Source organism: Ambystoma mexicanum, chromosome 6q (genome assembly GCF_040938575.1).
Source record: "Ambystoma mexicanum isolate Mex_15411 chromosome 6q, UKY_AmexF1_1, whole genome shotgun sequence".
In the NCBI taxonomy this organism is placed as follows: domain Eukaryota; kingdom Metazoa; phylum Chordata; class Amphibia; order Caudata; family Ambystomatidae; genus Ambystoma; species Ambystoma mexicanum.
In genome coordinates this window covers 1024933327-1024946637 of record NC_090937.1, presented here as the reverse complement: position 1 = coordinate 1024946637, position 13311 = coordinate 1024933327, and positions in this window count along the sequence as shown.

Genomic DNA, 13311 nt, shown 5'->3' with positions numbered 1-13311 from the left:
TCTGTGTTCTAAGGTTGGGAGTGTACTGAATAGTGAAATGACTATTCATCTGAATACCAAATAGTTGGCCCAAGTATTCGGCAGAAGTCGAATAGGCAGCCAAATAGTTCACTATGGGGGCAAAATGTGGTTGCTGTCCCAGTTGCTGCAGTTAACTATACTGTTGCATGCACATTGTGGACATGGCACAGTATTTTCTTATGAATACATTCACATTTTCTGATGGGGTTAATTATTAAACCAATCAGTAAATGTATGTGTGTCCATAGGAAAGTACTGTGTCATTTGCATAAGGTGCCTACACCAGAATATGATATACTGCTCCTGGCATGTTAGGTAAATGCCACTTTCGCTGGTGTGCTGAATGCATTTTGCTCACAGAGGGTGAACGTGGGGATGCTCTGTGAGCAAAATACAATCAGCACACCAGTGAAGGTGGCATTTGCAGCAGCCAACAAGCAAATAGCATATTGACTGCAGCAGCATTACCTTATCAGGTCCCCTCTGTATGATTGGCTATCATCGCTCTAAAAGAGCGACGATTGCTAATCATAGAAAGTAGATTTCGGCTTCCAGTAAGTGTATCGTGAGGTATCCAGCCAAAGCTGAATAGTTGCATTTGAGGGGAATTTCAGCCAAATACTCACTAGGAGCCAACATTCCATTCACCCCTAGTTCTGAGGGTGAGTGGCGTATTTTCCTTTGTGTCCTTCTTTTTGTGCAGCTGAGTAATTTCCCTGCAATTTCATTGTGAGTGACTTTCAACCATGGGAGGATCCCGGACACGTGCTTTGATATTAGGGGGACCTGAAGATACAGTGAGCAGGGGCCTTGTATCCCATACTTCTGTCAGTCTGATTAACTCATGGATGATGGTGGGTTTGATATCTCTTCATCTTCGTGGTCTAGAGAGCAGTGTTATTGCTCCTAAGCTCCCATTCAAAAGAAAAGCTATGAACATACCTGGGGGTCCTACCAATTGTTGAATTGCACCAGAGATGTCTTTAATGGAGGGCAAAAGGGGCTTGTGCCTTTGGCCCCCATCTTGGGAGGGCGGAAGGCCCACATGACTTACTGATTGAAAGAAGTCAGTGCCCATTCTTTATAAAATATGCCAGGATGTTGTATGGTACTCTGCTAAACCTCTAAGCCTGTTTCCTGAATATTGCTCACAACTACATTCTGTTCTGATCAATATATCCTACAAAACATTCTACGTTCACTGTAGATCAAATAGTGGGGCAGATTCGTAAACCTTTTGTTGGCGCAACTTATTAAATGTACTAATGCATCTCATCACTTGCACCAAAAGTACGCAAAGATCTGCAAAGGGACTCTGAATGTTTGCATTTTACATGCTCACATTGAAATGGGATTTTTTAGCATTCCAATGCAGAACCCGAATCCACAAATGGGTTTTGCTTTTCAGTGCACACAAATTAATAATCTTCAGTTGAATGAGGTGCAGGGGGAGGCGGTATGCACAATAGGCTAATTTCTGAATCTTGAAGTGGGAGAGCAGTAATGATAACCACCGCTCTCCCAATAAATGCATTTTTATTTTTTACCGCATTTCACAGTGACGGGAGGGCCTTTCACCCTTAATACTCAACAAAGCACACAAGTGAGTGCTGGGAGCCTGTAATGTATCGGTGTCGGAGCATGTATTTGAAGGTGCTGGGCAGCGTATATTTGCACTACTGTTCAGCCACCCCTGTAATGCTCCAGTCAACTTTGAGAATAAGGTGACCCGCACATTTCTAAAATGAGCACGAATGTAAAAAGCACTTCCTCTGTGCTTTATTCATTTCCACTCAATTTTGGGAAACTCTCCAGTTTGTCCTTTCAGGATAGCACAACTTCTGTCTGGTAGAATTCTCACTCTTCTGTAGGGAATATATTGATCACGTGCAATCCTAAAAGTTGAGATGCAAATTGACAATCTTGCATGCCGTGATTTTTAGAAGATTGCCTGGTGTTGCAACCACCCATTACAGAGATGTGTGTTCATATGCCAGATATCACAGAACCAAATTCCACCAAGGTAGATTCAGCTTCTCCAAGGTCTGAGCTTGATAAACGTCCCCGTATGTATACTTTTGTGATAGTAGCACCTCCTGAACTGCAACAAATGTAACTGATTAGACAGCGGTAGCTTTAAAAAAGTAACGTAGCATCATAATAATGCAGCTCTAGAGGAGATTGATTCCTCCAAAAGAGGGTTGTAAATACTAGCAATCACCCCAATAAAGAGCATGGCATGTTATTCGGGAAAGGTGATTAGCTAGTCAAATTCAAACGTGTTGAAACAAAGTGATGAGGCTCATATTGTGGCTTTTTCAGCGAGCGATACAGTGATCTTGGACAAATCATCTTATCTCCAGTCTTACCAGTGCATAATACTCTGCTGCCTTCCATCAGAAGGCTTGCCTTCTGACATGCTGGTGCAATTGTGTAGCCGTTGCCTGATCTCTATTTTCATGTTGGCTATTTTAGTGAAGGGGGTCATGTACAACTGAGAGCTGACCAAATGTCACCAGCCTCTGGTGAGAATATTTTCAGGTGTGCTTATTTAGTAGATGAACTGTATAGTTTTGCTATACATTTTCAAAGTTACTTCTGAAACTCATACATAACAGCCAACAGGTCTGAGTGGTGGCTGTATTTAAAGCTTTAAAATGCAACATAAGCCCCAAGATTAAATCTTTTAAGCTCACACCAATTGATATTCTTGGTACTTATCTTGATGATGTAGAGCATGAAGCTGGAATCATTCCCCTTTTGCAGAACACAGTTATATTGTTTTGTTTTAAAACAGGTTCAAGTCATATTATTATGTGATTTGTGTACTTTCCGAGTCATTCGTACAGTGCATTGTTTTAGTTCATGAAAGTCAAATATTCACAAATAATTGTATCTTGCTCTATGATAAGAACTGAGAAACAATGTGTCTAGTGCAGACATTGAAAATTGGCTCATATCCCAGCTACACGTCATTACCAATGTGTGTGATCATGGGCATTACATGTAATCATGTGGTGCCTATGCTGTCAACATTGCCATTCTCTAAAAATGTTAAGTTGTCAGCCCATGCAAGTGATTTATTTCTCAGCATATGCTCTTCAAAAAAAGTCTCACTCATGGTTTAACTAGCTATAACATTGTTTCATGTGTAATAATAGTTGCCTTGTTATATTGTTCACCATAGTGCCATTTGTTTCTTCCCTGACCAATATCGATGCAGCTTGAAAACTGTTGATCTCTTCTAATCTCAGGCTATGTTAGCATACATGCACCTCTCTGGTAGCTTCTAATTTATAATCCACTATCTCTTCTGTGCAATGGTGTATGCACCTATCCCATTGCTTTCAATATATCTGCATGCTTGAGCACTTTTACATTATGCAAATGTGAGTCCTATGTCTATGCCAGGGTAGATACTACACCCTCCTCATGCCTGCTATTTTTAGTTTTGGATATTGGGTGGATCTAAAGCACCACCTATAAGCCACAACTATTGAATTGGAGAACAACAAGAAGTGTGGTGGAATGTGGAGAGGGATACCTGGCTTGTGGCTGTTGTTTGGTATTTACTCACCCATTTACTGCCCTTGACCACGCTATTCCCATGGCCATTTCCACCCACTACTGACCCATGCCCACCCAATACACATCTTGTGTTGATCTACCTTTTACAAGATGTAACAATCACATTTTGGATGACTTAATTGCATGTGTAAATGTGTTACTGGTGCAATAAACATGTCTTGCCAAGTGTGCCTTTAGGCGCTTACATTTATAAGTAGTACACATTTCCTTGCACTGAAGGTCTGTTAAAACAAGCATTGGCAAAGCCAACAGTTTAACTTGTGTAGTACTATTATGGCATTTTCTGGCAAATGCCCATCTCATGCCAATACACACATCTTGTCCAATGCTTGTTAAAATGTGCCAATTCTGTACTGTACCCTCATCATTGACTGTTAATGTTGCCCTTGAAATGCCACTTGTGTATTATTCCGATTCCAGCAAGTCTAAAGAGGGAAAGGGGAATATATAAAGGCAAATGTGCCCAAGACCCCCAAAATTCATTAATATGGCCCTGAATTACACCTCAATCCACGATCCATCCAGGTCGGACACACAAAAGATGCATACAGAGGCGGCATAGTCCCTGACCAAGCCCACCAGGGGGAGCCATTTTGATAAAAGTCTTCGATGGGGACGAAGATACGATTTTAACAATGAAGTCGTCCGAAGGCAGACGACTTCATTGTTAAGTACTAGAAAGTCGGAATATGCTCATGCACTTTATGGAAATGCCAGGCAGGTGCATTTTTTGTTCAGTATCTTAGGTTTGTAATAATAATAATAATATTTTAGCATTGATATAGCGCTACGAACCCTCAGCCCTGCATTATTACCCATGGTGTGTTGTGGATATTTATCGACCTCGGAAATATGAAAGGCTGAGCTTGGCCCTGCCGGGATTCGAACCTGCGTCAGCAGGCTCTGCACAGATGTCAAAGCAAGCTCTGGGCTCGCTGTGCTTTCCGACCAGCTGTGGACTGGAATTACGTGGACAATTATAGCGAGAGCACCTTTTTTATATACAAATTGCTGAATGCCTGGCCAGTAAGAACGGCCCTTCTCACCTGCCTGCAAATGAAAGCTCGCCATTTGCTACATAAGAGATGAAGAACAGTAGATGGCAAACTTGGCCCTGCGTCCGCATCGTGTCCCCCGCAGAATTATCAAACGCAAATGTTCTGCAGTTTTCCAATCATCAAAATGCATGTATTTAAAATAATGGCCACAAAAGCAATATGCTTGTTTTCCAGTAACCTTATCACTCATATTCGCTTCCATGGCGTTTTTCGCATTCCATATCCCTCGACTGTGATATTAAAAGTGTAGCTCATGGTTTTCAGCAGTAGTTTTTGCAAATAGTATTGCTTTGCAAGCTGCCATCTGAAAACCACGGAATCCTTTATAATGTTAAAGAAAACGTTCCTTTTGCATACAGTGTATGACTTTTTAGAGTACAAGCTAGAGAGGTCCACATTAATCTGACTATTGACCTCACGCTCTTCTCTTTTTTGTGTTTGTGTTCCCGTCTACTAGCGAAGATAAAGACGCCACTGTTTTTCCAAGTAGTGATTTTAAGAAAAACTGGGACTTGCATGAATACTGGGTTTGCGACATGATGCAGATCAGAGATAAACGGCCGTATGCAACACAAGAGAGCGTGACGTTCCTAAAGTAGTGCACACCAGAGTTCACAGAGCCTTGATCTTGGGATGATCACAGAAAATCGCAAAGCATTTTCTGAAAATTCAATCCATGGTCATAAGGCACACAAGTGTGGCGTTAGGTCTAAATGCTGCACAATACCACTGTGACGTGCTGACCGCTGACCCACAAGAATACAAGGATGTGTAGTGGCCAAACCACCTATTCATCGCTCACACTACTACAAGCGCAGATACATGATATACTTCCTTCCTATTCTGTTAGAACGTGTGCGGAGGGCAGGCTATAGTCTTAAGAGGGGGGCACAAGTGAGGCTGTAGCAACGTAAACAGCCATAGAGCAACATTGAAAAAGATGTTCAATCATCGGGCCATACACAGATATGTACTTTAATTGAACGCCCCGATGTGCAAATGCACTAGAAAATACAAACACAAATCCTCCCATGTAAAGGAAGGCATAGAAGTGCAAATTAAATGATGCAAACACTCAGAATACTTAGCAGGGAGCAAAAAAAAAAAACTATAGATCAGTCGAATGCTGTTGAAAAGTGCATAGTGGGGTATAACCAAACTCTTGGGTCCGGACAAACGGACCAGAAGGGCTGAGGCCCTTTAACAGTACCTTAATCAGTCCTTAGCAGTTCAATGGAATCACACCAAGCTTCTGTATGTTGTCTGTGTGTGCTGAAACCGGTTCAAATGCCGTGAGTTGTAATGATCCAGATGGGGAGCAGGCATCAAGTTGGGTTTGAGAGGAAGCTTGCTGTGGTTTGATGCATCATTCGAAGAATGTAGATTGATGAGCTTGCCAGGGTCATTTTTGGTATATCTCCGATGAAGATGCTTGTGGTTTGCTTCAAGATATGGCAGTTTGAAAACTTATGAGATGTAAGCTCCTTGTTCGAGCAGGGGCAATGACACACAGCTGGTGTGGTACCGCGGTGAACTGGTTTGTGGAGAAGCAACAGCAATGGAAAGAGGTTTGAAGAAGTGTCAAAGGCAACCCAGTGACTTCCATTGTTTCTAATGTGCTCAGACGCTTCCAATGATGATCCATGGCTTTTGAATACACTAGAATGCAGGAAACCATCTGCTTTGCTTCTTCAGGTGCTGTGAGTCCCAATCTAGGGGCTCAGGGAGAAACAAAGTCCTTGTTCTCATTCTTCCAACCCAAGGAAGGCTAGCTTCCAGTGAGGTCCTGCATTCCAGAGTAGCTTGCAGAGAGAAAGTACTTGCTCCAACAGCAGTTCAACCCCAATGTGTGCTGGGAGTGGGTAGAGAACAAAGCTTTCATCTACCTTGGAGCACTTCTTCGCCTCAATAGCTGAGGGATTTGGAAGATCAATTCTTCCAAAATAAGTGCACATGAATTCTTCTTGCAGTCCAAGAATGAATCCTAGAAAGAGGGGGATATCCCTTCTATATAAAGATAACTAGGCACCAAGATTGTTTAAAAACAAGCCATCTTTAAGGGGTCCAGCCCTTGTTAAGATAGCAAGTGACTTGTGCCTTATTGCATCACACGACGATAAGATGGAGGAATCACTCTTCTCTTTGGTGCTTCTTTGCATGTCTTTACAAACCCATCTCTTTCTCTAGCCCTGTACTTGAAAGGCCTTTTTCTATGAAGCACCGTGGGTGAGGCTGGCCCTTCTGTTTAGGCTGTGACTGTTGACACTTGTTTCATAGGACATCTCTTTCTGAGGATTGCTCCCTCAAAAGATCAAAGAGAGACTCAGTCTTCTCTGCTATTTTTCTTGCTGGTGAGCATAGACAGCAGTTTGTCTAGAATACACACAGCATGTCCATGTCAACATGAATATGAATAATTATGATACTATCTACCATGCCACAACCAAGGTACATCTTAAATTTCCAGATTACCCTGCCACCAGGTTGGTAGTGTATCATAATATCATGGTTTTGAGACAGAGGTGCACATTTCAGTGGAGCCCCTCTATTGCAGTGACTTTGCCTTCACAACTGTCAAAGAGTGCACCTGCCAGAGTTGCAGATCACGATACTGATGCATGATGGCACATGTGTATGGTGTACGTTTTTCATGCAGGTTTTTTTTTAAATGGGGTTCAGATTAATAGATCAACCTTTCTGAGATGGGATGACCCACATTTTTAAAATATTTAATACAAATGAAAAAGCAAGGGTTTCAACACTCTTGCCAGATGGAACTTTGTAGTTACCAAAACTCCTTAAAGTTCCCTGTGAGGAAGCAGAACAAAAAGATGTTAAATGATAGCCACATGCAAGTCAAATTTAGATAATCTATGCAGAAAACAAAGTGCAAAGTATATTCTATCTGCGCTTGCTTAATATTATTATGGCAGAAAATGAAAAAGGTTCCCAAATAGGGAACTCCCATCCCCCGCGTCCCCCGCAACTGAGCCAAACATTCAACAAATTATTTGATCTGATTTTATAAAGTTTTCAATGTTCTTAAAGTTAAGGATGATAATAGCAAATGTATTTCATAGTATCACAAATGTATCTTGAGGCAATTTACGTAATATACAGTTAGTGTTTATTCATCAGGCCGAACGCTTTTCGAGAAAATCATTCTGTTCATCAAGGGTCAATTTTCAAACCATTTCTATAAAATAATATAGATAACATTGTTTTAGTAAACCAGTCAATGATATGTTTTTCAAACTCCAAGTCAAAATTAGGGTAATTAAATAGAATTCATATGATTATCTTCTTCAATCCATTTGAAATGATCGTGAATCAACTTCATTGTAATAAACCATAATACAACATATTGATCCATCTCTGTTGTAAGTGCTCTATTGTTAGTTTTAACAGACAAGTACAATCATTCCTTCTACAAGTATTTGTGGGAGATGCAGATAACACAGTCAGCAGAAATGACTTTTCAGGTCTGGCCTTATCAATAACTGTGCATTAGTGGCCAACAGAAATAAACTTTTCAGGGCTAACTCAACCTAAAAAAATGGTTTCAGAACCACTAATGGATGGTAACACATTGTGTATGAAACAGATTGCTGATATGCAGATGTTCGGGTCAGGTGACGATGGAGAACTGCAACTTATAGTTGGGGGCTATATGAAACTGAAGGACCAATGTGACGCTGTGCTATATGATTAACATTGGACCACCTTTGATTTAATTAAAAGAGAATTGTATGTCCCAGTGAGCACACTCTAGACTCAGATTAAAGGGGATACATAGCCAGTTTGTACCATGTAAATATGAATCATGTGTGATGCATATATTATTTAAGTTATGAAGATAATTATGTTTCTGGCCTTCTCATTATTCTGAGAGAATAGAAAATTGTTGTGATGATAGGTTATGGAAGTAAGGCTTGAATCAGGAAGGGGCATGTTTGTGACTATTTCGGCTCAGGAAGGGTGTGCTGAGATATGATTAGTATTTTCTGACTCACCATAAAATATGGAACTCAAAAATAGATATGTGCCTCCAGTTATCTGAAAAATTAGGGTAGCTTCCATGTTGTTAGATTTTAAGGTCACTGAAAAAGTTAAACCCACTTGTCATTTTGGGATGATGAATTTTTCTCATCCCTCAGCCACCATCATTCACACCCCCTAACTCCTTGTCCTATTAGCAGGCAGTGGGCGTATTAGGGAAGGGAGAGAGAGAGAGAGATGGACAATCCACAGCGAGGTGATTATTATAATAAAGGAGTGGTATCAGCCCTATAAGAGATCAGTTTTCAATCTGAGAAAGATATTTCTTTGACTTTTCGACTCTGGGGACATTTGTTTGGACTTTTGATTTCTCCAGTCTTTCCCACTCTATTGCTGGAGGTAGTCTGCTGCTGGACTCTTGCAAAGAACTAACAGAGAGACAGAGAGAGCTACCAAGGCCTTAAACATTGCAGGGGAGAAGGAGACTGGGAAATCTAGAAGTTAACTTGGATTGCCATTTGAGGAGCCAGAGGAAGTCTGGGTGCTGGGGCTTACCCTTGACTGAACCCTGTGACCAGATCTGTGCTGTCCTCAGAGGAGCCCTGTTGTTTCCCTGGATGCCCCATAACCAAGGACTCAAATGTAAGTAGATTAATCTGAATGCCAACAAAAGAGTGGGGGGAATCTGCCAGAGCGTAGGGGTATGGATCTGGGGAGACCCTTGACACATTTTATGTAATCTTATTCAAATTATTTCAATTATAGAAAATCACCCTATCCATTTAAATTGAATTGTGTTGGGAACTGCCTGCCTTAATCCTTTCCAATAAATTGGGGGGTGGGAGGGCTGTGTAGATCCTTAGCGCATTGTATTGAAGGGAATTCTATTAATTCCCTTATAGAAAATCACAGGATGAGTGTTGTTAGAGTTCAAAACTAACAAGGTTCATGACCTGTGTGTTAGAGCCAGTATAGACTCTAAAGTACTTGGGGGACTCTACCTTACTGAAACCCCTGCCTTCTGTACAGAAGGGGGGGTGTCGATAATCCCAAATTAAGTCACCCTAAAATGCTGCCATTCAAGTGATTGTAGAGTGTGCAAAACAAAACTTCCCATTTATTTTCCCAAAGTCCTGCCTTTCATGCAAATAAAAAGAGCAAAACGATTTTCCCATTGAGTTCCTTTCCTGACTTTGCCTTTCAATTAAAAAACCCAAAGAGATTTGTTTTCATTGTGTCTATTTGTCAAACCCTGCCTTTCAATAAAATGCCAAAACATTTTGCTACTTTAGTCCCATTTCCTGTACCTTGCCTTCAGGTTAAGGGGTCATATATATCTGACACCTGGGGGTGTGGGTTGCTGGGAGTGAACAGCATTGTGATAACCCAAGCAATCACTGGGGGTCGTTCGAGTTTCTTAATTGTTAATGTGCAAGAAATGCTCTGTGTGTGTTTGATGTACAACCTCAAAGTTTTACCTGTGTGTTGTAGTATATGTTAATTAGAAATACAAGTCAATCCATTGATACAAGTAATTTGTAATTGTGACATTGTGTAGTGCCACGATGTTGGTGACTGATGTTTCGATTGCTATCCTTCTTTGTCAAACCTTAAATAAATATATATTCTTAATATACACTGGCCTGGTTCCTCACTCATTGGTGGTACAGAGGGTATTTTCGGTGGTGGTGTAAAATAGTTTGGAGGCCTCACTAAAGTTGAATCCGTGTAAGCGCTTTGGGAGTGCACCACCTTGCTTGTTGGGGAAAGGAACTCCCTGAGTTGAGATTGAGCGCTGAATAAATTGTGACAAAGCGAGCTCCAGTTGGACCTCCAGAGACACAATCCCACACATCCAAGTCCCCCTCCCCGGAGCGCAGGACTGCAGAATCAAGGATAATCAACCGGCGGATGGCCATCCTTTGTTGGAGTCAAAACTGCAGACCGACAAGGGAGACCAAAGAAATACTAGCTCAGGGTCCTTTCTCAGGACTGCTGTGGTTACATCCCATTCAGAGTCCATCTTTTCATCACCAGACCCAGGAATCAGGAGACCGGGGTCCATCACTGCTGCACAGTAATGAATCCAGCTACATTTGCTTCATCCAACTTAAATTACTGTGGGGCTCAAGGTAGCGCTTACCTCAAGCTTAATATCCACTCCAGTGAGACTGGAGTGCATTACAAGGTGTTTGGGTGTCTACCCATCCCTCTGGCCCAGACTTAACAGATTTTGCTCCATTAGGGAGTACTTTTCATGGTCCCTATACATTCTGTTATCTTGTTAAAGTGTTATATTTGTTTGAGCAATGTATCCTGAGGAACATGCCTTTTCTGCTGCTGCATAAGACTTGTGTTCCACTCCTACACTGACTTTGATGAACTCTTGGATAGTTAGGGATTTGCCTACCAAAACATTTGTTAAAGGGACGTTATGGTTAAGTTGCGCTACTAAAAACCCATGAAATTCAGTAAAAAATCTTTGTTAAAGGGATGTTATGGTTCAAAGTAAAACCGAAAAACCCCTGAAATTCACTAGTTATGGTAAGCTAAGCAACCATAACTCGCGCCACCACCGTGCATTGCTAAGACTAACACCCAGGTAATCAAAGATAACATCAAAAATGTCATTGAGGACACTATACCTGTCCGTACTATCCGCAAGCAAGATGGAACTGTTCTTAAAACACACTCGGTGTCCGGAATGTCCGCAATTAACCAAAATGGAGGTGTCCTAAGGACACTTTACCTGTCCGTACTGTCCGCAAGCAAGATGGCACTGTTCTTAGAACACATTTGGTGTCTGTAATGTCCTCAATTAACCAAAATGGAGATGTCCTAGTGACACTATACCTATCCGTGCTGTCCGTAGAACATCTACGTGCATGTGCATCACACCCATAAATCCTACGAACATCGCGCCTGTCCGTATCTGTCCGCCTCATGTGTGTCGCACTTTTAATTATTATGAGGACCTGAACACTGTCCGTAGAATACCTGCGCGCATGCGCACAACCGTTCATGCGCATTTGGTGTCTTGCGGACACCCGTCCCATTCGCGGACATGTTCGCGATGTCATCATGTGACCGCACCCACGCTGAGCGTTTGTCCTGATTTGTGGACACTGTCAGGGTCCCCGAACATTTTAAAAGTACTTTTTTGGAAAATCCAAAGTATTTTGCAGTAAAAATTCACCATTGCACATGACAATGACCCTGGCGTTCTACATATTTTTGGAACTTTCTTAGCCTTTTTGGGGTGTTCAATCTGTCCCCGGATGGTGCGGCTGTCCGTGGAGTGCGTACCAGCACCCCTATAAAAGGCCACACCCCAGAGCTCATCTTCATTCTGTCTTTCTACTATTGAAGATTGACTTGCTTTTGCTGCCTTTGCTGCTCTTGCTGTGATTGCCTCATCAAACCGGATGGCATCCATGGCTGCTGCTGCTCCTGTTGCTGCTACTTCTGCCTCAGCACCACCCCAACCCCTTCACCACCACCACCTCCTCAAGGGCCTGCAGAGGGGAACAGGCATGAGGATGTAGAGGAGTCGGATGAAGAGGATGAAGAGGATGAGGTAGTGGAAGTCCCTACTACCAGCACTCGCTGTGAGTCTTGGGTGTGGCGGTTGTTTACCATTCAATGTGGAGTGCCAAAAGCATGTGCGAACAAGGTCACCAGTATTCAGTTCAAAATGTTGCTGAGTCGTGGGAGGCCCGGTTCGTACAGCTTTGGTACAACATCCATGAAGCGACACCTAAGGTTGTTCCACGGTGGGGCTATTCGCAAGGTTGTACTTTGCGATAAACGTAGTACGTTGAGTTCCTCTACAACATCCTATGTTTCCGCTCCTGTCACCATAAGAGACACTCCTGTGGGACAATGCATCGTTCCAGCTGCCTCACAAGCCATCCATGATGCTGTTGACCCTTACCTTTCGAGGGTCACAATATTGTGTATGTACTGCGACGCAGTAGACTGCGGTCACAGAACTTTAGAAGGTCTGCTACCTACCTAAATAAGACCCACCCTACATCTTCCTTTCTCCACCTGCCCTTTCTTATTCCCGTGGTTGGTGTCCCTTCCTTACCCTCCTTTCCCCTCCTTTCCTAGCGTGTCGTGTGTAAAAAACCCCAAAAAGTATAAAACAACAAAAATAAAAAAAGGCTCTTTTCAGAGCCGCCTTTCACAGTTTAAAAATAGAAGTGACAAATAAATAGTGCAGACAGTCGACGACATATACAATTTTGGGGAGCTGCCCTATCAAAACCATTGCACTTTTCTTTCGGAGGAAGTGATGGATCTGAAAAGAGCCTTTTGGTGGTGTTTTTTTGTGTTTGAAAAACTTCAAATGGTGAACACCTACTGCAAAATGGGTTGCTGTAATTCTGAAAAAGGTCGCAATGCATTGTGTACATTTCTCAGAAAAATCGGATTGCCAGCATAAGTAAGATGGACTCCATCTCTGCGAAAAATGTAAGTTGTACGAAACATAATATTTTCATTGTGAAAAGAGGACATGCCAAAATTCTTAAAATGGCACAAACAGCCTTATTGACATTGCGCCTCGCTTTATCCATTTGTGGACCAAATGAAGAAGAATGCAGCCACATTTGTCTCTGCGCAATACGCTAGAAAAAGGTAC